Raw genomic sequence first — 26,789 nt, forward strand, 5'->3', positions numbered from 1 at the left:
TAAGGGAGAGGGGGGTGGTCTAGAACGAGTATTTGTTTACACCCCTATCACGAAAATAGAACTTCTGGAAATGAAAAAGTTAATACCTTGTCACGATAAAGATCCAGCAGTGTTCCACCGTGAATTAAAGGACATGCTCCGTATGGGAGAATACACGTATCCTGATATCATTAAAATGTTAAAGGTCCTGTTGCCTGCGGGCATATATGAAAAAACTTAAAGAAAAAGAATGGGAGGTGGGAGAGAAAAAGATAGATTGGACCGCATTAGAGACTGAAGAGTTCCAGGTACCGGTCTTGGGGAAAAAGCTAAAGCATTGCCCGAGTTATTGATACAAGTCTTGCCAAGATTACTAGCCACGAAAAAGGAAGACTGGGATGCCATCTCAGCCTGTAAACAGAAACAAGATGAAGACACTAGTGATTTTTATTCTAGATTTGAGAAATGTTTCATTATTAATAGTGGTCTGAAAACAAGTAGTGAATCGTATCCACATCTTTTTGTTACCAAGCTAGTCGAGAATTCAAGTCCACAAGTTAAAAATCGAGTACTGAAAGTTGAAAGTACCTGGCAAGCTAATACTCCGTCACAGATGCTCCAGATGTTACAGTATCACCAGAACAGAATTAGGGAGGAGCAGGAACATGAAAGGAGACGTATGAAAGACACGAAAATGAAAGTACTAGTTGCACAGTCTGTTCCGCAAGACAGTCAGAAGAGGGGTACGAATCAAGCTAGTCATCCTGCAGCTCCCGTTAAAGGGACATGCAATTACTGTAAACAGCCAGGTCATTATATAAACGAATGTGCAGTTCTGAAACACAACATAGCTACTGGTAAGACAAAAGAGAGACCACGTCCTCCTAGACAAGAACAAGTTTCACAGACTTCCCAGCCACCGCAGAATGCACAACAGACAGTTACAGTACCACAGCCTATAGCTGCCACACAGCACGTTACACAGCAGATGTACCAGTACGCACAGTCAGAGTATCCAGATTATCAGCCGTATTCATGAAACAGCCTAGAGAGGGAGGTTGGCTTGCCTCTCATCGAGATTCCTGTAGATCAAGAGGGTCCCTATGTGCATAGTCAAGTATTAGGGAAAGACAGAAAGTTTCTGATTGATACAGGGGCAAGTAGGACTACCATCAGTCATGACGAGGTTCCAGGGGCTCCGCTCTCAGGCTCTAGAAATGTTTCCCTTGGATTTTCAGGAAAGCCTATTGTTAATGAAATATCGAAACCAGTTACTCTAGAAGTTGGTCCATTGTCCCGAACTACAGACTTGTTACTAACGAAATCCTGTCCAGAGAACTTACTTGGTATAAAGACTCTGAAAGAATTAGGAGCAGTTATATGCTGCTCCCCAGAAGGGGTGCGACTATTTCTGCGAGATTTTAAAGGTCATTATGTATTACGTGATTTTGATCCAAGATTATTGAATGTACCACAGCATTTATGGGCGCAAGGTCCAACTGATGTAGGCTGTATGCACATCACACCCCATCGTGTTACTCTGAAGAAAGGTGTTGTATTACCACGAATCCGACAGTACAAATTGCCACCTGAGGCTGTAGCAGCCTTATCCAAAATTATTGCTCAAGGAGTAGTTGTAGAAACTGACTCCAATGTATGTAATTCTCCTATCATTCCGATTCTGAAACGTACTGATCCAAATGCACCTCCAGTTTATCGATTAGTGATTGACCTTCGAGAACTTAATAAATGTATCATACCCCAGTACCCAGTGGTTCCAGATATTTCTTCCCTATTAACTGCTATTGATTCAGAAGCTACGTTCTTCACTGTTATTGATCTCAAGAACGCATTCTTTAGTGTCCCCATTCATCCAGACAGCCAATTCCTTTTCGGATTCTGTTTAACTGGAAGGAGCTATAAATTCACACGAGCTCCTCAAGGTTTCACAGAAAGTCCTAGTATTTACAGTCAAGCGCTTAAAAGACAACTAGACAATATTCACATGCCAACTGACACTGCCCTGCTCCAGTATGTCGATGATCTATTGATCACAGCCCGTTCTGAACGTGACTGCGAGCGTGCGTCACTTACAGTCTTGTATTCCCTGGCCGAGATGGGGCACAAGGTGTCCCCGTCTAAATTGCAATTCTGTGTCCAGCAAGTGGTCTACCTAGGACACTTACTGTCCAAGAGGGGTAGGCAGTTGACACCTGACCGTATCCAGTTAATAGCACATCTTCCACAGCCCAAGACTCAGAAGGAGGTACGAGCTTTTATCGGCCTCACTTCTTATTGCAGACAATGGATTCCTCAGTATGCATTTCTAGCTAAGCCACTGATACAGTTAACGACACAGGAGGCAGCCGTATCGACTGTCCTCCCTTGGACCCAGGAACACACACTTGTTTTCAATGAGTTAAAAAAGGTTTTATGCCAAGCACCTGTTCTAGCAACACCGAACTACAGTAAGCCTTTTACACTTTTTGTCACTGAACGTGATGGTACTGCATTATCTGTTCTCACACAAGATCAAGCAGGACAATACAAGCCCTGTGCTTATTTCTCTAGCACATTAGATCCAGTGGCCCAGGCGCTGCCTGCGTGCCTCAAGTCAGTTGCAGCCACAGCTCTAGCTATCAGACAAAGTGATTCCATAGTGTTAGGACATTCCCTGACAGTACAAGTTCCACACTCCGTGGAAGTTCTTTTAAACCGAACACAGACTCAGCACTTGACAATTGCACGTTTAACAGGTTATGAACTGACACTGTTTCAGCCACATATAGAAATCAGACGCTGCAACATTTTAAATCCAGCCACACTGTTACCGTCAGTTACCCCAAATCCTGCCACACATGACTGTGTGGAAGTTGTTAACACCATGACAAAACCAAGACAAGACTTGACAGACATTGCATTACCTAATCCCGACCTGACACTTTATGTGGATGGTTCATGTATGAGAGCAAGTACAGGAGAACTAGTAGCCGCGTATGCAGTGACTACTGAAACTGAAGTTATAGAAACACATCGTATTGACACCCTGTCTGCTCAAGCAGCAGAGCTTGTCGCTCTGACCCAAGCCTGCATACGAGCGAAGAACCTGAAAGTAAACATATACACAGATTCACGTTATGCATTCGGAGTCGTACACGACTTTGGAGTGCTCTGGCAAGAAAGAGGTTTTATGACTTCTCATGGAACCAAGATTCAGCATGGCCCCCTCATTCAAGCTCTGTTAGATGCAATACATTTACCGACAGCTATCGCTATCATGAAGTGCAAAGCACATACGAAAGTCACTGACATCATTTCCCAGGGTAACGACCTGGCAGATCGAACAGCCAAGCTTACAGCTCAGACTCCAGACATTCCAGTTAACATGACACAGACAGACATTCCAGATCAGACTACTTGTATGACAGTTAAGGACCCTACACAAGACGTACTAGATATACAGTTACATGCTACCCCAGATGAAATCAAGAAATGGTCCGAACAAGGAGGGGTCCAGACAGATCAAGGATGGTTGACGAAGGGAAAAGCCACATGGTTTCTCCCCGACTCTATGGTTCAAGTCATTATTAACACCGCACATAGTCCAGCACACTTAGGAGAAAAGGCCATGTTAGACAGTATTCAGAACCTTTGGTTTAACAAGCATTTACGAGCAGCAGCCAAGCAGAAAGTGCGTACCTGCATGATCTGTTGTCAGTTCAATCCAGGTAAAGGTGTCCCGGTGGAACAAGGTGGATTCCATCCTCCTGACCACCCTTTTGAAGTCCTCCAGATGGATTATATTCAGATGGAGCGATGTCGAGGTTTCAAGTATGTCCTCGTAGTTGTATGCGCTTTGTCCAGGTGGACAGAAGCATATCCAGTCCCAGATTACACAGCTGCGACCACTGCCAGGCAGTTGGTTCGTGAGTTTTTCCCCCGCTATGGATTGCCTAGGGTCGTGTATTCAGATAACGGCCAGCCATTCTCATCCGAACTCATGAAACAAGTATCCCTTCTGTTAGGGTACCAGTGTAAGTTCCATTGTGTACGACATCCTGAAGCAGCCGGTCTCGTAGAGAGACATAATCAGACTCTGAAAATCCGCATTGCCAAAGTATGCGCAGAGAAAGGCGTAGATTGGATAGTAGCACTGCCAGTCGCCCTTTTCTATATGAGAATGGTCGCTCACTCCCGTTCAGGTCTGTCCCCTTTCGAGGTAGTGTTCGGTCGTCCCCCAAACATGTGGGGTACACCTAGACCACGTACAATTACAGATGTTGACAGTAATATGCTGACAGATTACCTGGCCTCCTTGATGTCTGCACTACACTCTTGTCGTTCACAGGTTGCCGCTGCTTTTCCAGACAACACCGAAGTGAAACCGCATGAGGTCATACCAGGCGACCTCGTTTTGATTCGTAATTTTGATCGTTCAAGTCCGCTGGAGCCCCGCTGGATGGAGCCCCGACTTGTCCTACTAACAACAAGGACCGCCGTGAAGATCGAAGGCAGGAAGGGGTGGTTGCACTCCAGTCATGTAAAGAGATTTCATGGACTCAAACCAAAGACTGTTTTCAAGGACTGCCCCGTTCTCAAGGACTGCCCAGACACTGAATCTAAACTTCCCCTGTTAGAGAAAACTCCGCAGCAGGAGTATAAAGATAAGCTTCGGTCTAGTAAGTCAACCAGTTTAATTGTCTAAGTCCCTCTCGGGTGAAACGGTTAGACAGGTTCCTGACATGTATGAGATAGACCCACACAGTGAGAGAGTTAGTCAAAACTCTAAGAGAATACGTTATCAAAAGAATCTTCGAAGTAGATGTATTGTTACTTTATTTTTTATGCTATTTCTGAGTCTTATGGTTACCTGCATAAGTTATGCCTTACATTTATGTTTTCCTATTAATTCACATGTACATATGTTTTCTAATGTTACAGTAGAGCACACTTTTAGTGACCTGCCTCCTCACGAGTTATCCTATCGTCTTGCCATGCGCAATAATACGTTTATCCGAATGTTACACTATTCACACCAGACCAGCAATGCCACTAATTGTTGGGTGTGTGGTCGACTCCCCCCTTTCCAGACACCGAAGGGAGTTCTGCCACTCTTTCCCTATCCATTTTCACATAATGGTTCGTGTGGAGCATGGTCCACGTTAACGTCATCCTCAAATGATATGTTTCTCCTGAATCAGACATGTTTCCCAGACAAGGAAGGTCCTTCCCATAGAACAGGGTTAGATCTAGAAAATGAAGTATATGATCTAGGTAATTATTCCTCGAATTTCATGGTTTTGAATGTTCAGTCCGAGACTACTCCAGATTTGCCTGCTATTTCAGTTCTACCCGTTAAAGGTGAATTATGTGTCAGAAAGAATGGTTCCGCACATGTAGGTCATAGTGATTGTACTACTGTGGTCGAGTATAGTGACAGTGGGAAATCTATTTTCAAAGCCTCACGTCATTCTTATTTTGTATGTGGCCAGACCGCATATGTTCGTCTGCCCCTCGATTGGGATGGAACATGTTACATTGCCTTCCTACTGCCACCCGTTTTTCTAGCCCCATCCGATTATCACAGAAACACACATCTAGTACACGTTAGACATAGAAGGGAGACTGAGTCCCCAATTGTCGATCAAACTGAAACTACCTTAGAACAGTATCAAGACTTCAATAAAGGTTTCTTTTTCTTCATAGGTCCTGTTCAGAATAGTAAGTTAATACGTAGGCTAACCAGAACCCTTGAAGCAGTAGTGAATGAGACTACTTCCGCTCTAGGTAACTTAACTGAAGAGCAATCTGCTATGAGATTTGTCGTGCTCCAAAATCGTCTCGTCCTTGACGTCATACTGGCCGATAGGGGAGGAGCTTGTAGAGTCATCGGATCTAGTTGCTGCATTTTCATTCCTAATAACGCACCGTCTGTTTATTCAGCTATAACCAGACTTCATAAAATAGCCCATCAGTTACACCAGAATCCAGGCACCTGGACATGGTCCGGTTGGCTCTGGAGTATCATATCTGCCTGGGGATGGAAAGTATTGTCCTTCCTGGGTATAGCAGTAATGATCATATTCAGTTGCTGTCTCTGTTTTCAATGTGGCCCTGCGATTTGCGGCTTGTGTGCTACCTCTTGTATTCATAGTCCTAAGTCCCGTTCCAAGACAATTCGAGACGAGCAAATGATGCTATATGAACAGATAGATGGTATCATGAATATTGATGTTTCCTGATGGAAACGTAGGGCACAAGGAGGGAATGAGGAAAATTGAATTTTGCCTTGTCATGTGTGCCTACGTGTTCCCCATCCTATGATATATGTGCATGATCGATATGCATATATCCCCCTATGATCGATTAAAGACGCAATTATAGTTGTGTCCAACGTTAGTATGCCAGTTTCCAGTTCTCGTGAAAGCAACGAGTATTAGGCCTATGTTGCCCACGTTTTACATTATGCACGTTAATTCATTGAATTGTCCCCGTTTCTAGGCCTCAAAAGGGCCCGGACACCAGATTCAAGCTCCAGTCTCCTGAACCCACTCCGAGGAGCGATGCAGCCCCCACCTGCATCCCTGACCCTTCACTTACTTCCTGCCGCGCAGCGCGGTGCCCGGCCTGGCTCTGCCTGCCTGTCTGCCAAGAATATGTTATGCCTCTAGTTATCAGTTCAGCTCTCCGTCTTCACATTCCTAAGCTACTGAACCACATAAACAGCTTCAGCTATGGTCTAGTCTTTCTGTCTCCATGCAAGTGAATTACTGTATTAATATTCATAGAAGATTCATAGCACACGCAATACACGAAGAATATATGCATGCACCAGCCTTAGTGTCAAGTAGCCTTTGCCCTGATAACTTTTAGATTCTATCAACATGTACTCCAAAACACCAGATACCAGATATGCTATAGGTACATGTCGTCCTGACATCGCAGACTTTCGTCTCCTCTTCTAGTGCAGAAGTCATAGCCCCCAGTTCTCCCCGGTAACACGTCATGGCCCGTTTGCGCGTACCACTAGGTTAAAGGTTCCAGCTGCTCAGGTAGCCCCCGCTATGTATCCACCCACTTTATGACACTTCTGTGACGTTTTCATCACATGTCTACGTGCACGCCCTGTGCACGCCTTCTTTTCACGCCCATGTGTTCTTATCGTACGCTTGTCACTAGTTACGCCTACTGTATGTAATGTAATTGTGATGTTTTACTATATATATCATGTACTGTTGATGAAACGTTGCAGCTGCCTTCTATGCCATTCTATTTCAGGCTGTCCCGATCCTGTCCCTTCCCTTATGCCTGAATAAAGCCCGTTCGACTCAGATACATCGGATCTTGCCTCTTATTTATTGAGCTATCTGTTTTATTAATGTATTCAAAAATAGTACCGGTAATTAATTATTTATTTACCACAGTAGCCTGAGTGGTCCAGTAATAGAATTGGACACATGCCATACTTAGTCCCCTGCCATATGTGGCCCATGTACATTTGGCCCAGGCTACCCTCTGTTGTTTACCTAACCCCAAGTATTTCCCTATGGTGTCTTTCGATTTGTCGAAGAAGGATTGTTAAATCGAGAGTGGGGAAGTTGGAAGACTTAAAAGAATTTTGGAAGAGCTATCATTTTGAAGATTCCTATCCTATTTACCGATATTGTGAGTTGAGCTGCAACAGCAAGGGGAACTGTTAAGATACATTTCTTGGTGAGAATACGTAGCAACATGGATTCAAAAATATTTAACATTTCATGTGTGTATTTGGCCCAGAGGTACCAACAAAGATTTATTCCAATTCAGTGTTAAACCAGCTGCGTAACTCTTTACTAAATTAGATCAGCGTTGGGGCGGTCCTGATGAATACAACAACGATATTCCAGTTACTAGGTGCATAGATGGAAATGGCTTCTGATTTGTTTTTCCATTTTTACACTTCTTAGTTTGCTGGTGTCCTGGCTGTGGGTGTGCCAGGATCCAACATAGATGGTGAGCTTGCCTGCAAGACAAGCCTTGTTCTTGCTTGGAGCATACTTTTGAAACAGGATACTTTTTACACCATCTGTGGAGCGTAAGCTCAGCTTGATCATTCAGAAATAAATACCATTCTGAATGAGACTTTCCTGTCAGTCTGTGTTGTGCAAGGCTGCAATTGATCTTTACCCACACCAATATGTCATCTTGAAAACGAATAACCTCTGCATCATGTATTATACCCAAAAAAGTGGAGGCTGTCCCAAATGGCATCCTCACTTTGTGCTGCAGTCTTTGGCAAACATACATAGACGATCATGGCTCCGGAGCTACACAATGTGCAGGAAGGTGCCCCCTCCTGCAGAAAGACAATCCCGCATGCAATGAATCACCCATGTACCATGGTGCAAGCATGGCAACCTTCACTGTTGTAAGAAAGACCATCCTTCACCAGGCTCTTCGTCGACCTCGACCTCTAATTGATCTAATTCTGGAGGACATTCAAGCTCTCGAACCGTTCATGGAAGAAACCACTAAAACTTGACAATTTTTGCATGACAAATGGTCCTCACTGGAATCTCGTATTCTTATTGTGGAACAATCAACAGAATCTCTTCAGTCCTCATGCTCTTGCATCTCTTATATGGAGGCAGATATTTTGCAGCTCAAGAGGCAAGCAGAGGATTTGGAAAATCGGAATCGTAGGAATAATCTTCGACTTTATGGACTTCCAGAACATTCTGAAGAATCCAATCCTACTGCCTTTTTTCAATCATTTCTCCCAAAAATTCTGAAATTACCTGCTTCTTCCTCCTTTAACATTCAAGGAGCTCATAGACTTTGACCTAAGATATCTAACAAACCCCGGGGCGTTATTATTCTGTTCCTACAATATACTGACCTTCTACAAGTCCTATCAGCTGCCAAATCTAAAAAGCAGATCATGTGGGAAGGTCATCGTCAATTCCTCTCACAGGACGTAGCTAAAGCAACAGCTGACCGTCCGAAAAAGTTTCTGATATGCGTCCACAGTTAAGAGCTCCTAACGCCAGATATGGTTTGCTTCATCCTTGCCTCTTCCAGGTTACTTACAAGGACAAGACTACCACATTTGAAGATCCAGTGGCATTACAAGAGTTCCTTCGGCATCACGGAGCGGATGTTATGGACACTTCAAGAATTGTCTAATCTGTTCCCTATGGTTTTGGTCTTGTGGCTGTTTTCTTGTCATGTTTTCTTTTATTGATTGTCAATTTATTTACCTTTTTGTTCAATTGTACCTAATATGTTTTCTATGTATTCCTTTTGTCCCATTTTCCTTTCCACAATTATTAACTTTCTTCTTCCTTTGTACAGGTGTTACGGTCCTTCTACCTCTCCCGATGTGTCCCATATGTTATATGAAGTTCTGATGTACTTGCAGCGGTTGTTCGGTGATGTTTGCTCTCGCTGTTGTCGTCGTCGTCCTCTGGCTCCGTCACCATCGCTTTCGTTTTGTATTTGTAGGTATGTTTTTCAGTCGTCTGTATTTGACATGTACTGTCTTCTCTTTCTTTATCTTTTTCTCTTCTTTATTGTTTTCTCAATTTTTCTCCTTTTTCTGCTCTCTTTGTTCTCACTTTCTCTTCTCTTTTATTCTGTTTTTTCCTCTTCACAATTTTTCTCTACAACTTTTCTTGGTTGCTCTAGTAAGCATATTTTATGTTCACACTTTCTCCTATTGATTCACATTCCCAGTTACTACCTGGAACGTTAAAGGTTTAAATAACCCAATTAAAAGGCAGCGGGTATTGTCTCATTTAGCCAAGCTTAAAACTGATGTTGCCCTACTCCAAGAATCCCATCTTTCAGAGAATGAGGCCTTGAAACTTAAGCGACGTTGGGTGGGATATGTATTTAATTCCCCTGTTATGGGTAAGAAAAATGGCATTATGATTTTGTGTCATAAAAAGTTAAATGTTTCTACTGTTTCTCATGACTGTGATGTTGATGGTCGTTGGGTAATTGATAAATTCCTTATAGATAAAATTCCTATAGTTATTTTTTATGTATACGCCCCTACCGGTGTTGATAAATCTTTTTGGCCTAAAATCTCAGAACAATTGTACTTACTTAATGATGATTACATTATTTTTGGTGGTGACTGTAACCAAATCCTTGACCCCATATTAGATAGAAATTCCAAAGTTAAATTCTGTACAACCAAAATGCATTCTCAATTTACTGCTTCCATACATCATAAAGCTTTAGTAGACATTTGGAGATTATGCCATCCAGTCCTTAGAGAATATAGTTTTTATTCTCCTTCCCATCATTCCCAATCCCGTATAAATTACCTTTTTCTAAGTAAGTCATTAGCTCAACATGCCACTTCCTCTGACATTGGTTCCATTTTAATTTCAGATCATGCTCCTGTTCATGTTGTTATTGACCTCATTCCCTTTTCCCCCCACCCTAGCCAATGGAGATTTAACAATTCATTACTTCTCTATCCTATTTTCTTTACCAAATTTGTTGGTCTTGCTCATACTCTACTGCTGATTTAAAACATAATCTATTTGAATGTTCACCTATACTCCAGTTCTGGAAACTTATTTGGACGCAAATTCAAACAATTTTTAATGTCCAAATTCCTTTCTCCGTTACTCACATCTTTCTGGGTACTCTTTCCCCTCTTTGGCCCCAATCTTCACAAAAATATAAGCTCCTCGACCTTTTGATTGCTATTGCCTTTCATCTCATCACCTCCAATTGGAAACAGGCGAATAATGTCACCTTTCGCTCTTGGTGGACTGCGGTTCGTTTCCATCATCGCCTAGATACTAATTATGTTTCTCCCATTTCCCTGGCAATCAAAAGAGATCTCCTCTGGCTACCCCTAACCAATTACTTATCTTTAGTTGCTTCTTCGTCCACTACGTCTAAATCTAATTCAGATGAAGTACAGAAACCACCTTGAATTCCCCCACTGCCTTTTTACCACTTTTCTTAGCTAATTGCCAATTGTCTTTTGATTGCTGTTTTATTTGATCTTCTTATTTTCAGATATTGTTATGCTTACGATGATATTTCTATTTGTATATTTGACTGATTTTCTTCTTTGAACTTATATATTTTGTATTGCTTTTACCAGTTTATATTTTCTTTTATCATACAACATGTATGGTTGTATGATTTTAACTGTTTACTTCATTTTTGTTCTGTTTGTTTTTCAATAAACTCAAACTTAAAAAAAAAATACGCTGCCCCTGTGGAGTCTTTAGCTTCCATTGGTATGAACTTCTAGAGAGAGAGAAGTGACCAGGGTCTTGAATCTGTGTCCCCCTCAAGGTTAGAATAAGTTTTGCTGCTGTGTCCTGCCTGGAAGACAAACTCTTGAGCTGCCTTCGAGAGCTGGAACTGTACTGATCAGGGAGACATGACTAAAGTCTTCCTGACCCCGAATTGCAGAAGAGTGAATCCACGAAGACAACCTGCCCAGGAATTGTGACTCTGCAACCCAGGTGATGGCTCACCTGTTCGTGGTGTAAGTAGGCCAATTTTAAAGTACATATATCCATCATTGTGAAACTCACTCAGTCAAACACAATGCTGCCAAATATGCCATTGATCAGTCACCACCCTAGATTAATTTCCAACCTGGACAAGGCACTACAGTGTACTCAGGATACCAATCTCAACATACATTTGCCACAGCAATGACGAAACAAATCAAGGCATATAACTACACATTCCCCTACAAGTCAGAGTCATACACGTACAAGTGAATAACCAATTTCATGTGTCTAAATGTGGAGTACACAGCTCTTTGCAACATCAGTTTGTCCCACATAAATATATATAGGTGTGTATCAAAGTGTACCATAAGAACTTGTCTGGCAAAAGGCAATAGTTGGAGGCTGAAAAAAGAGCATATCAATGCATGTGGCATGTTTGAACTGCACCTAACTGATGCATATAAATCACATGGCAAAGTTAGTGAACTGTGAACAGGCTGTGCCAATGTCATGTAGGCCGCCTAGAAAATCTGTGGTTTAACATGGACATATGTACGTGTGAGTGTTAAACATGTTGGCAATGTCACAATCCACCTAGGGATGATCAACTAACCAAATTACTGATCACTAATCTATTGCTTCTGACATGCACATAACAGAGTGATCAGGACCATTCCAAAATACACATCACAGTAAGCTACTATATACACATGGAAGTCTGGATGTAGAGGTGTACAATGTATCAGGCCATGTTCATAATTTGCTATTACACAAAGACCTGGAACAGACATGTGTAAACCTAAGGCCAATTGTATGAGTATCATATATTCTGAAATACCATAAGAAATGTCTATGGGTCATTCAGTATGCATAGTCCACATGGACAGGAATGTAGCTGTAATAGAGACCAAAAGTATTGACATTTGTAATGTATCTTTAACGATCTACTGACAAAGGATATGGTCTGCAGCCATGGGCCATGACCCCAATAGCACATTCCTACTCTGAGCCACAACAACTGTATAAGCAGGCATTAGTCAAGACCTGCAACATTGTGGAGAGAACATATGGTGTGCTGAAGTCCCGGTTTAGATGCCTGGACATGTTGGGGGGAGATTGCTATACTCGCCTCCTATGGTCTGCAAGATCATCCTAGTATGTGCCATTCTCTACAACATCTGTGTCCAGAGAAATGTCCAGTGGGATGTGGAATACGATGAGCAGGACCCATTTAAGAATGAGGATGGAGGAGAATTCCAAAATACAGTGGCTGGTAATTGGCAACGCACTCACATTGTGCAGAATTTCTTCACTTAAATTACATGTACTATGATGGACAGAATGTCTAAACATAAGAGGAAGGTCCAACATGGAAATAAATGTTTGAAGCCATCATTTGTGTTGGCGTTTATGTCACAGTCCCAGTAAATGTCAACTCATCCACATCTCGTCAAATAGAAGTCGGCCTAAAATTGGAATCGTTATGTCATCAGACCTGTTCAGCAATACAGTAGCTTAATTTTGGCTCATGGTGGAGGAAGGATGCTCAAGGTCGATCTAATGTACCTAATTGAAGGTGTGGGAGAAGAGCTGAATGTTGCCAATTTTTACCAAGGAAGATGGAAATGTACTGGAGATGATGACACAGTTTACCTTAAATACTTTGTGTGTTAATAGGTGTTGCATTGTTAGCTAAGGATGGGAAACCCTTAGGATTTCACGAGGTCCAGACCTCTTTTGCTGGTCCTCTCATTGTGTTGCTTCATGCTATACATCCAATAGACTTGGAGTACTTTATGCAAGACTCAATGATACTGACAACTGTTCCTTGCCTGCCCTAGATGAATCAGGATTGTCCTATTTAGTATAGGGAAGGATTAGTTAAATTTCTCTAGAATTACTAATGACTAGGCAGGAGGACCGAACCTTGTAGGTTAATCTTCAAATCCTGTTCCTCATCGTTTGCATCATAGCCACCACGTTTTTTGGTGTGCTGCTTATTGTTTAGGCTGAATTACATTAAGAAATTTGGATTTAATCTTGTGATATTAAGCTTTTATAATATGCTTCTGAGACTCATTTATATCAGTCTGTTTCTAAGTTTGTAAGAAAACCCTTAACTGGACCTCACGCATGGATCTGGCTAGATCTGGCAATCACAGTAAAAGGGCGTTCTGGTACCTACTTTCTTGGCTTCATTGATTCATCCGGGTTTTTTTTTTTTCCAAGTCCTATGATTGATCTCCTATGGTGCTTAAATATCTTGTACCTATGGAACAGCCGATAACCGGTTCATGCCCGGCCCCATTTGGCTGCTAAACTACCCCAAGGTTTGCCGCAGATCGGTAAATCATGGACTCTGTGCCTACCTGGAATGCAGTTCACAGCTGAGGGATAAATGGCCCCCAGAAGATTCGTGTCCCTTCCAGTTTACGAGATAAACTGAGACAGCTGTTCTATGTAAATTCCTTTTGGTACTTTGTCTAAATGGTGGTTATGAGGACAAAAAAAACAAAAAAAACCTTAACTGCATTCAATAGTCTTGGCTTTATTACATGACTACCTTTGTTCATGTGCTATGGTAATTGAAAGTGATGCTAACTCCCTCTTACCTCACATGCAACTAATAAAAGGTCCACCAACTGAAGAGGAGAAAAATTCTCCGCTCAGAGCTTTCTTAGCAAAATTGGGACATGTGGGCCACCTATCCATTGCACATATACAGAAGTGCAATATGAAACAGTTTACTGCATTAAAGGTACAGACCAGGCATGACACATGCTAATCAAAACTGATCATTACACTCCCGTTAAACTTGGCCAATGCAGAGCTGCACAGTTTACAGTCTTGATGTGTTAAGAAGCAGCAAACTGTACAACAGATGATACTCAATGAATTTAGAAACACAAATAACTAATCACCATACCTGAGGATAACCTCACATTGTAGTGTGTATCAACAATGAGTCAACATGCATAATTACAGTATTTTGCTGTAAGTAATGCTGTTAGTTTACAGAAACAGGTTCTGCGATGAGGGTGAACATTACTTTTTAAATAAATTGGTCCTCAATAATTTAGGGCTATCAATTAATGATACACAAAAAACACACTACTGACCATGAATATTACTACTAATAACAAATGACAAAAACTCACTTTAACTTGAAAAATCGCCCCCTCTCCACTTAGAGTCAATCAAAACCTCAATCCCTGGAGTCGTTTTACCCCAAGGCCAGTTCAAGGAAGGAGCCAATTAAAGGTATTACTACACAGCACAGTTCCTCTGGTGTACTGTTTGAATCAATAGTGCAGGGACCTGCTGCTGAGCACTACTGATTCAAACAGTACAACCGAGGAATGTAGGAAGCACTGGTTGCTCCTTCAAGTATTTTTCTGAAGCAGAAGGTATCTGCTTTGTAGGAATGCCTTTAATTGGTTCCTTCCTTGAACTGGCCTTGGGATAAAATGACTCCAGTGATTGAGGTTTTGAGTGACTCTAAGTGGAAAGTGTGCAATCCAATTTTCTCCCAGAGATATTTTCTATAACAGTCTGTACACTCTTGTGTTTGTAGTCCTGATGAAGACCCCATTGTGATGTTGTCTATCCACACTCGTATATGTTGGGGGTGAAAAAATCTACATTAACCCCTTCGATGCTGGTGACGGAACCATTCCATCATCAGTCACGGTTGAGCTGTGCTGATGACGCGATTGGAATGTTCAGCACAGCGCTGAAATTCCTGCCGCACGGAAGCGGTTAACTGAGTAAGCGTTACTTGCTCAAATAGACACGGCCATGTTTTGAATCAAAATCACATGTCTATTTAGGGCCTCTTTAGTTCTTTTGGACGCTGAAATAAGTTTCTGTTTATTTGTTACTTATGTTCAATATTTTAATTTCCTATTATGTTGGTATCTGTGTCATTTTTTTGTCACAATCATACGTCTGAAATCCGTAATTTTGTATTTCTTGTTTTTTGTTTCAGTTTGTACAATGTGTATTAGTCCTGTCTTTTATTATTGATATGTTTAGTATCACATACGACACAATATATGATTTTCTAATGTATCCTTCACAATTTTTCAAGTCAAATTGAGTTTTTAGGTCTCGTGACCTACAATGCGCGCAAGCGCATTGAGGGAACGAGAATTCAAGTGCTCAAAATCCTCGTGAAACCACGGGCTTCGTTCCTGCGGTTTTCTTGAAGTTCATGTGAATCACGTGAGCAAACAAGCACGCGCATTCAGGGCCGCACAGCACATCAAAGGGCTTCGCCCAGCGTGCGCTCTGCGGCTTCTCCTCCCCTAAGGCTTCTCCTCCCCTAATTAATCATGGCTGGCTGGCCGGCCGGCAGGCCGGCCCCCACACACCATCCCCCTCCGCTCTCTCCCCTACGGATTGCCCATGTACGTCTGGCAAGACCGCCGAGAAAACATCATGTGGCAGGCAATGTGCATTAAGGTAATGTCTTCATTCTCCTCCCCCCCGTGCTACTCTAAGAAGTTGCGTCAGCGATGTAAATGAGCACGAGATGTTGTTTCGAGTCATGCGAGATGCAAAACCGATTACTGTTTGCCAATCCCGTGCACGGGATCAGCCCCTCCCCACCAGTAAGTGGTTCATGTATAGTATTACTCCCTGCCACTGTGGGTAAACCAACAGCTAAAGTCTTCTTAGGTAGAGTTCCCGTTTTGTAACACTGAGGCTTGCACTTCATTACTTGCAAGTCGAATAACAGACATCCGGAACAACTAAGCTGCTTCCCCAACTCAGTGCTGTAAAGATGTGCTTCAGAAATAAGTGAACTGATAAATACATAAGTGCGCCGCAATAATTAGCAAAAATACAAGGCTGAACATGTGACAAATGCTTCTGTAACATTCACACGGTTCAGAAACCCGATGCAGAAATGAAGCCCGCTTAACGCCTTCATTCTCTCTTACGTCCGGGATTTTCATTTCTCCATGTGTGATGTAAAGCGCTGAGCTGCCCAAGTGGCGATGTTGGCGCTACATAGCTCCCGTAATAAATAAATAAATAAATATATCATGGTGGCCCGGGCCTGGCAAAGATACCACGGGTAACGGAATGAAGTGCATTGATTCATCGAGTTTAAAAAGGGTTGACGTAACATATTGATTGTGCTTTTTGAATTTTAAGTGTGAGCTTGCACCAGTAATGAACTTAGGCATGTGTAAGGTAAGCGTTGCGTACATTGTCTCAGCATACGGGCGCGTTTTATGTGCATACTGTACATATGCCTACCTTTCATGGAAAAGGCGGGTCTCTTAGGAAAGAGCTGCAGGAATATAATCAGCAAGAACAGAGCCAAGGTGTTCATCACGCCAGGCAAAATACGACCTTGCCGCTGGAGCGCTCTTCAACCACTAAAGGGCAGTTTTCGGGCCTTTTCTTCATGCATAGCGCCACCACGCGGTGGTGCGCCGAGGATGCTGCCTTAACTAGCCTCAAGGGAGTGCCAGTCACGGTATCGTGAAAACTTCTTACGCCAGGCACGCTCAGATGCGTAATTTACCATGTGTAACGTACTCATCCCCTCACCCCTCTCCTGGCGTTGCCAATAGGTCTCGCAGTAGGAAAGTTGGAGCTATTACAATTGCAAATAACAATGCCTTTTATTTATTTTTTCATTTTAAAAACATAAAGGGCTTTGTCATTTACAAAACCAATAGCTCCAACTTTCCTACTGCGAGACCTATTGGCAACGCCAGTGCTTTTTGTCATTTGTAGTAATATTCATGGCCAGTGGTGTGTTTTTTTGTGTATTAATTGATAGTCCTAAATTATTGAGGACCAATTTATTTTAAAAGTAATTTTCACCCTCATGGTAGTACCTCTTTCTGTATTCTGTTGATATTCCTGTGTTCTGCATGACTCTGGGACACCCCATTATAAATTATTGGTAAGTAATGTTGTAGCAGTTTCCATCTGACATAATGAGTGACATGTTTCATTGACTAAGGCCTTGTGTCGTGCAAATGTGTACAACCTGACATTTGTCAATAATGAATACATGCATGTCTAGCTTATCTGAAAGCACAGTACGTGTAAACTATTTCCTGCCTACATTGTCGGATCTCCCACATCATACTACAGTAGATAAAGGACACATTTGACATGCATTGCTCAGCATGTAATGACAAACAAAGGCCTGTAAAAAGACAACACGAGCAGATGACAATGTAGAGTAAGTAAATGGACAGAGCAGTATGACATTGGATAGATCATATGCCAACATCAGAACATATTAAGAATACTGAGAAGTCGAGGGTGATTTCTAATGGCTATCACGCTGGCAAAACTGTATGTGCATACACACCTACTCATTGCACATGGTCAGATGGAAGGATTGTGATGGAAACTTCCCTTTGCATGGTAACAGTAATGTACCTCTGACCTGAGTGTTCAAATGTATAGATAAGCGGATCACAAATCTTGTTCTCACCCAAAGGTGAAATGTGCGCTGAATGTGTGCCTGTGTCAGGGAATGCATTATGCTTGGACTAGGAGGCACAAACAAAAGCCTGCCCTCAGAGTAGATGTACTGCTACTAACGTTGACAGGAGTAAAACGGAGGTCTTGTGTGAATAGCAGAATCATGTTAATTGTACAATACAAGTTAAATTGACTATTTAACCATGTTTCACTGCAGTTGTGATTAATGTGTCAATCACCTACTCAAAAGGTCTGTTGCTATGTGACACGCTCACCCGAGACCCACATAATACTACCCAGCAATGTCGTGCATGATACCACCATGTGCAGAACATGTGTGCATGAGCAAGACATACACAACAGAAAGTCAGCAATGTTTGTCAATATGCAGATCTGGAGATTGAGTGTGCTGCTTCAGTATATCAAACTACAGATCGTCTGTCACAGTCAAAATGAGTGTAGTACCAAAGAGTTTGCGATGACTTGAGTATGTGTCCTGCAACTGATGATGTTGGTCAGACATATGTGCATCATAGTTGAGGTCCACCAACATCCTGTGATAGTAAACAGAGGGACATTGAATGTGCATAGCCACACAGTGCAGCACTGATATACTCCATAATGTATGCCTGTGTGTGAAAGGACATTGCAAGTAATGTGCTATCCATCACTGAATATAAAACAGTCATGGAGTATCCCCTGTCCCACTGTTGTTTTGGCTGACTAGGCTACGCAGGCACACTTGAACCATGGAGCAGGGAAGCAAATATCACATGCAGGAATGTATGCTTGCATGAAGGAGCATCCTCTTGCTAATAGTAATATCCCCATCCTTGGCTCTCATAGCCAGCACTGTCCTGTCGAGGAACTCCTGCCACCAACTCTGCTGGGATGACTGATGCCACCTGCTCCTTCAAAGATGTCAGCTCCTTCTGGTACTCCGGTCCGCATGGCTGCTGTCAGGTTGTTGACTAGTTTCTCCTGGGTGCTATGCTCATAATCATGCCAGCTCTTCTTGCAATCTGGCACTGCCTTTTTAGCTTGCCTGTCACTTAATCTTGCCCACTGTGGACTGCCAAATGACCTCTTTCTTCCCTAACGGCAAGTGGGAGGTGACAAAGAGTTGATGTTCATACTTCATCACCTCTCTTATCAGAATTTGATTCTTCTCCTCACTAAAATTACTCTTACTCTTCCCGTAGGGATCTTTATGGACATCCTGACTGATGCTGCTTGTTGCCTACTCCATCTCTCCCTTTTGAGGTATGGGGAAATTATTTTTATTCAAATGCGTCATTTTTAATGGATTTCTGAGGCATGATGCAGTCCAATGGGATGCTGGGGTTATTTGTGATGCTTTATTTGCCACAAAGCAGCCTAGCATTACTTTTGCTGCACATGCACCCATTTTATCTGCAGCAGCCGTCCCACGGATGTGTCAATTTTGTTGACGCACCGTGAGACCTTACTCCATGGTGTACCGTATCGTAAATACAATGTATCCAAACCATTTGGAAATGTCGCACTGCATAGCAAATTTTTTTGACAACGCTTTATTACCACAGCAGTGTGTCAGTTCTCTTAAATGAGGGTCTAAGCATGCACTTCAAGTGACTGTGCGCCAAGGGGCTTCTGCTACAAATGAAATAAAGAAATGACAACAAAAACTGTACCCTCTCATAGGAGAACCAGCCTCCTTGGTAAATAATTAAAGAGCCACCCCTGCCGATGGTTTCGTGGCAGGACCCCTTCCCGAGCAGGATTGCCCTGAGGAGAAACCGATCCTAGGATGCCTGTTTCCCCAAAAACGGTCCTAAGATGCTTGTTTCCGGTCCAGGGAGGACCTGGCTTGGCAGTTCGGGCTGGACTGGTCCCATGAGGCACAGGGTCAAGGCTGTTTTGCATATTACCAGGTCTAAACTGGGGTGGTATGGTGAGTATGGCGAGCAAAGGAATTATGTATTTATCCCATATCTCTTGACTGGGGGTGAATCTTTTGATTTGTTCAGCATTCCGTCCATCAATTGTGTGTCTTTTGCTGAGGAGATGGTCGGCCCACGCATCACAAAAGAGGAGAGGTTAATCCCTAAAGAACACACTGTAATGGGTTTATAGGGAGTCATGATGAGAGGGCGGGGCCAAGGACAGCTGCCCAAAGCTAGTTTGGGCGTCAGTATGCTAAGAAGGGGAGCATTCCTAACCCCCTCTTTCTAGGTTACAGCTGGGTTTTTTTTTCAAACTGATCAATTCCCTTGAAATTCAAGAACTGCTAAGTTTCTCAGGCTCAAGTGTGAGTATCACAGCTAGGCCAAGTTTTTGATTTGCATTCTGGGACAGGTAGTCCTGTTGATTCCACTGTAAAGTTAGGACAAATCCCAGAATGCAAAGTAGAATATCTTGGGCGGAGTAGGAATACTGAGATACTCACGCACTGACATGGGAAACGTAAGAAGGTTGCACTTTCTCTTGAATGACCATCTTCCACCAACTTTTACCATTTTTAAACTTTCAAAAAAGTGTTTTACATTAAATGTTTTACGAACCATCTATCGTCGTATCGACCAGCTCTAAGCATTCTCTTACAGTTTCGATCTCTTGGCTCCATATACAGCTGGTTATTTTCCTGTGGACCGCATAACCGCCTCACCTGATACAATTCTGCTAATTATCTTGCTGCTTACTTCTGGTTGCTAATCCCAAAACCCTTAGATAACGGCGAGCACGTTTCTTTCTTCAACCTGTCTTTTCTAGATATCTGGCAATGTTAGGTTTGCTTCCTTCTACACGCAGAGATCTGATGCGGGTTCTGCATGGATGAACTGGCCTTGGGAGCTGAGCTAGAGCCTAGAGGCCCAGGAGTGAAAAGAGTACAGGCTCTGGAACGTTTTCGCAATACTCAGTAAATGTGCTTCTGTTGAACTAATTTCCGTTTACCTTATAAGAGGAAAGAAGAGCATAGACACCAGTTAAATTACACAATATTGCATGCATTGTTTTCAGCACAGGGAGATTAAGTTATTTGCCCAGTCTCACAGGATGTTGAGCTAATGCCGAAACTCTTAGTTCCACATTCGGCAGTTCTGACCGCAACGCTGCATCCTGGCTAGAGGCAGGGTAGCAGGCAAAAGCCACTTAAAAAAGCTAGCTGGTTTGGGCTCGAGGTTTCAACAGAACTTCGAGCCAGAGCCAGGTTTCACGCTCGAGCCTGGTTCGTGCTTTCAATAGCTTGCCACCTCTACAGGAAAAAGTGAAAAAATGCCCCACAGTCGTTAATACCAGTGGGCCCTCTTAGCTCCTTGGCGGCGGTCCCCCTGTCCTTCTAGCGTAGCTATTTCTTTTCTTACAGGTCTGTTAGCTCCTTATTCCCGTAGTCTTTCCTCTCTTTTCTTTAAAATCACGATTCTTTCCTCCCAGATTCTTATTTCTAACTCTTTTCCTTATGTACTTCTGCTCACTCTTTCATCCCTCGCTCACTCGGCATTATCACCTCTCTTAATGTTCCTTCTCGTCCTTTACAGCCATCCTTTGACTTAACCTCTCTCATTTCTTTTCTAGATCCTACACTTTTCTCCGCTCAACCTCCCTGGAATGTGTCATGAACTCTTACGGTGGCTATGCTATAGTGTCTGCACATCAATTGGTCAGTTATTAATTTTAAACACCCACATTATAAAGAGTTTTACTTATTCGGTGGTGCTCTCATGGCGCTGAATACCCACCCACCTTAGGTATAAATCTACTAAGCTGCAAAAGACAATACAGTCTAGCATAGTATAAATTCACAATGTACCAAAGCACACACAACGCGATTCCTCTTATCCAAACATAACGTCTCATTAATCAACAGTTGTTCCTTTATAGTCGTTGATAGAAGTCCAAGCAGATGACGGTACACAAATTCTTTCTTTTATATCGGCAAGAGCTGAAAAGGCAGCAGCCGACACGTCTTTTGTCCTCCCGGACTTTTTCAAGGCTGATCAAGGTACCGCGAAACAGTAATCATTGAAGTGCTGCAGTATAACTTCAGTATCTCTAAGCCACTATATCCAATTTAAATCGCAAAGCCCAGGCAGGGTTCATTAGGTTTCTACTGTAGTATAGTGAACGTTCTCCGATAGATAAAGATCCAATCCAATTTTACATTTAAACTCCAAAAGTCAAACAGGTAGATTCATGAAAGAAAAATCGGCTCGCAAAGTGGCCCTTTGCGAGTGCAATTTTTGCATTTGGGATTCATCATCCCAAATGCAAAAATCGCTAATTGCGAAATCGCATATTTGCGAGGAATTGCATTTAAGGAATCTCTATTTGAGATTCCTTAAATGCAATTCATTAACCAATTTTAATTTGCGAATTCGCAATTTTTGGCCACTATTTACCACGAATTCTAACTTCGTGGTAAATAGCGAAAACATAGAAAAATGCACTTCAGTGCATTTTTCTAAGTTGCATGTTACACACACACATGTCCTTTGGACATGTGTGTGCGCAACACATGTGTACATTTGCATTTCAGGGGTGCTACAGGGTGTCCTTTGGACACCACTGCACCCTTGAAATCGCATCCTTATTTGCGATTAGCAAATTGCTAATCGCAAATAAGGAATAACTCCCCATTCATTCCTATGTGCCTTTAGGCCTTTAGGCCCATAGGAATGAATGGGGAGTTATTCCTTATTTGCGATTAGCAATTTGCTAATCGCAAATAAGGAAGATGTAGGAATTGCAACATTTTTTGCAATTCCTACATGAATCCCGTTTTGCTAGTCCTTAATAGCGATTCCTTATGAATCGCTATTACAGACTCGCAAAACGGGACTTTGATGCTATTCAACATCTATGTAGCGGACTTAGCGAGGGTAATAAAGGCCCATGGGTTACGACTTACATCTTACGCAGATGATACCCAGCTGGTTCTGCGTATCCACAGGGACGGCCTCACTGTGGCAGCCAACTTCCAGAGAGCTATGCTTGAGGTCAGTACCTGGATGGCCTCGAATTGTCTTAGGCTCAACTCGGATAAGACCGAGATTATGACCTTCGGAAAACTCTCCCCTGAATGGTCCCCTAGCTGGTGGCCGGAAAAGCTCGGCCATCCACCTGTCCCAGTGGAAAAAGCCAGAAATCTGGGAGTGATTTTTGACAGCAAGCTGGCTTTTGACCTCCACACTAACAAGGTTGTCTCGTCATCATTCTTTATTTTGAAAAAAATTAAGAAATTACTACCTTACCTCCCCCCCTCAGCCGGGAAGACTCTGGTCTCCACCTTAGTTTTCTCTAAAATAGATTATGGGAACGCTCTCTTTCTTCACACCCAGAAGCGTGTCATAACTAAGCTGCAATCCATCGAGAATGCGGCTGCTAGGATCCTCCTAAACATTCCTCGCCTCAAATCCACCACTCTTGGTATTCGTCAGCTACATTGGCTGAGAGTTGAGAGCCGCATTAAATTTAAGGCCCTCTGTATTGCATATAAGGCAGTACATGGCATAGGACCTAGGTTCCTGACCGAAGCCTTTCAGCTGTATACTCCCAGAAGGCAATTAAGATCGGCCAACACCAGTCTCCTCCCTGTGCCACGTACAAGAACGGCCACCTGGGGAGACAGGCGTTTCCTTGTGGCCACTCCAAAACTTTGGAATCTTTTGCCACTTGCCATCAAAATTGCCCCGAACTTGATGAGCTTCCGCAGGCTCTTAAAAACATGGTTGTTTAACCAGTAAGAGGATGGCTGACTCCAGTAGCTCCACAGCGCCGAGACACCCCAGGGTATTTGTTGCGCTATAAAAATTACGTAAATAAATAAATAAATAAATAAATCTAGCTGAAAGTATTCAAGAGACGCTGGACCTTGATAAGTCCGCGTGCACCTACTCCGTCCTGAATCGTAATGGACTGAACACTGAACATCATGTGCAATGTGTCCCTTCCATACCCTTCTTCCCATTCTCTTTCATGTCTATGTCATCTTTCCTTCTGTTCCTCCTTTCACTTCTCTCATCTCCTTCTTCGTTTTATCCACGATGTCCTTTCACCCCTTTCTATCCCTGTTTACTCATTCTTATCTCCCTTTTCTCGTCTTTATCTCATACTGCTTACTCTCTCTTTTCCTCTCCTTGCTATCCTTCACCCATCTACTTTTCTTTGCTCCCCGTCATCTCATCTTAATTTCTCTCTTACCTTGTCTTCCCATTTTATTTTTCACCCGTCATCTTTATGTATTGTATTCTTTTCTCCTTCCTGGCCCCTCTCTTGCATTAATTTTTTTGTACTTCGTATCTTTTTCCCTTTCCTCTTCTCTATTATAGATTCTCTTTCTTTTCATTCAGCATTTTCTATATCCTTACTAAACCTCTTCCTGCTCTTCCTTTATACTCTCTTGTTTGCACATGCTTTGCATACTATCTCATCAAATCTCGCCTACCCCCTTCTTTTTTGCTGTCCTTTACATCGCGTCTCTTCTTTTTCACACCACTTGCTGCCTCTCCTCCCTTACTCATCTTTCCTTTTGCATTGTTCACATTTCTCTTCCTTCTTGTAATCGTCCTTCTACAGCTTTTCTGTTTTCCTTTTTAGGTCTCGGAACTGCGAACAGATTGCGAAGCAATCTGTCGTTCCGAGACTCTATTGTGATCATTCTCGGTTTCAAGGAGTCAAGGGAGACAGACAAGTGAGGTGCACGCGCAACCTTGGAACTGGGATCAGGTCGCGCGCGCCTCCTGTCTCCCATGGCTCCTTGGAAGCACACAGACACGCACGCACACACACACACACATACAGCCCCCCCCCCCGCCGCGCACACACACATACAGCCCCCCTCGCCGCCGCCAGTGCGCATACACACACAGAACCCCCCCTTACACACACAAATCTCCTACCTCGTCTCGGCTTGTCATCGCGCTGCCTTGCCCCCGCTCCTCTGGTGCGCGCGCACCACTGGTTTCTATTCCCGCGTCGGCCGGTTTCGATTCCGTGCTCGTGCTTGTTTATTTACTTTTGCTGTAGGCGTCCACCGACACTTCTGGTGAGGTAGGCTGCCATATTGGAAGGGAGTCTGCTATGATCACTGGCCTTAAGTCTACATCAGATACCTATATGTAGTATTTTTTGTCACTTTGATCGACAATCTCATATTCTATTTAATTCCAAATACTTACTAAGAAATTGAAAGTATTCAATCATAATGTTCTTGCTTGCATCACTTAAAAATAACACGAACATATATATATTTTTTAATACGTTTCAGCATGGGACAAAGAGTGAAATGTAATTTCTTGTACGCTTGATATACACGTGCTGCACTGTAGTGATAGCTTTCTTACTGTGCCGAATGTTCGGTCGCTGAATATGGGTGATAATCCCACTTGCAGCCGCCTACGCAACCCGGAAGCACAGCTAACTCCAGGTCTGGGAACTGCTTTACTACTCTGATAATAAACTAGCTATTTTCTCGTGCAGTGTCAGTCTGGAGCAAAGTGGTTCCTGGAAAGTGTTTTCGCACCTTCTGTCTCGCGCCATGCAGTTGGAAATGGGAACCACCTTAACGAAGGATAGTGCTGGAGCTCTATCCTGACAGCTGCCCTCACCTCTTCATTCTGCTTCGCTCTCCTAGAGCTGCCTTTGTTTTTATGTTCCCACATTGAACTGTTTATTTTCGGACAGCTAGCAGTCTCTGTGTCCATCGCTTTGAAACCCTGGTAACGCTTTTGCTGTCCATTGTCCAGAAAGGGAGACAGCTTTTTGTCAAGAATGTCCTGCACCGATGAATACAAAAACGCAACGCGTTTAGAGTTTCTTGTATTGCTTCCTAGAATACCTAAGCACCACACGACTAGTGACTGGAGAAACGAAGCATCCTGCATCTAATGTGCCACGAACATAGGAGGGCACTGCACGGGTGCTGTCTATTATTTTAATTTATCCAGTCTTCGGTGATCGTGTTTTTGATCACCGTTCCTAGAATATTGATTTGTCGAGCCATTGAAACAATTGCGAGTCCGCTAGCAGATATCCAACAATGGACAAGAAATTCTTTGACGTGGTGCTGGATGAAGTGCGAAAGGTAAAATATAAAAGTTCGTTTTAAAAGGTTTTTTTGTTTCTAAACCGGAGGTTGGTGCATAGCTGGAAAGTTAACCCGGTCCATGCGCGAATAGCTAGCTGCTCCCGTGCCAGTTTTTTTCCTAGCATGCAGGGATGTCGTTCTGATTTTATAGTAGTGGGATAAACAAGAGACCAGTCCAAGAATGCAAAGAAAAAACTGCTCTAGAGCAGTTACTCATGGACCTGAGAAACTTGGCTAGGCTGGTGGTGGGTAGATAAGGGCGAAAGAAATCTGATACACTGCATGGGTAAATATTGTAAATCCAACGCACAACTCTACTCATTAGAAGGTTTTCGATGTATCAATTTGATATTCCATTCTTCAAATGTCTTATGTTAACACTCCCCATTTCTGCATCTTTCGTACACACTTGGCATGTATTTTATTTTATTTATTTTTTATTTTAAAAGTTTTATATAGCGCTAGCTTGACCCGTATTTGTGAGTGCTGAGTAGTGAGTGCAGACTAGTGAGTGCAGAGTAGTGAGTGCAGAGTAGTGAGTGCAGATTAGTGAGTGGTGAGTGCAGAGTAGTGAGTGCAGTGTAGTGAGTACAGAGTAGTGAGTAGTGAGTGCAGATTAGTGAGTGGTGAGTGCAGAGTAGTGAGTGCAGAGTAGTGAGTAGTGAGTGCAGAGTAGTGAGTGCAGAGTAGTGAGTGCAGAGTAGTGAGTGCAGAGTACTGAGTAGTGAGTGCAGAGTAGTGAGGGCAGAGTAGTGAGTGCAGAGTAGTGAGTGCAGAGTAGTTAGTGCAGAGTAGTGAGTGCAGAGTAGTGA

The sequence above is a fragment of the Lissotriton helveticus genome, chromosome 5_1 (genome assembly GCF_964261635.1).
Source record: "Lissotriton helveticus chromosome 5_1, aLisHel1.1, whole genome shotgun sequence".
Lineage (NCBI taxonomy): Eukaryota > Metazoa > Chordata > Amphibia > Caudata > Salamandridae > Lissotriton > Lissotriton helveticus.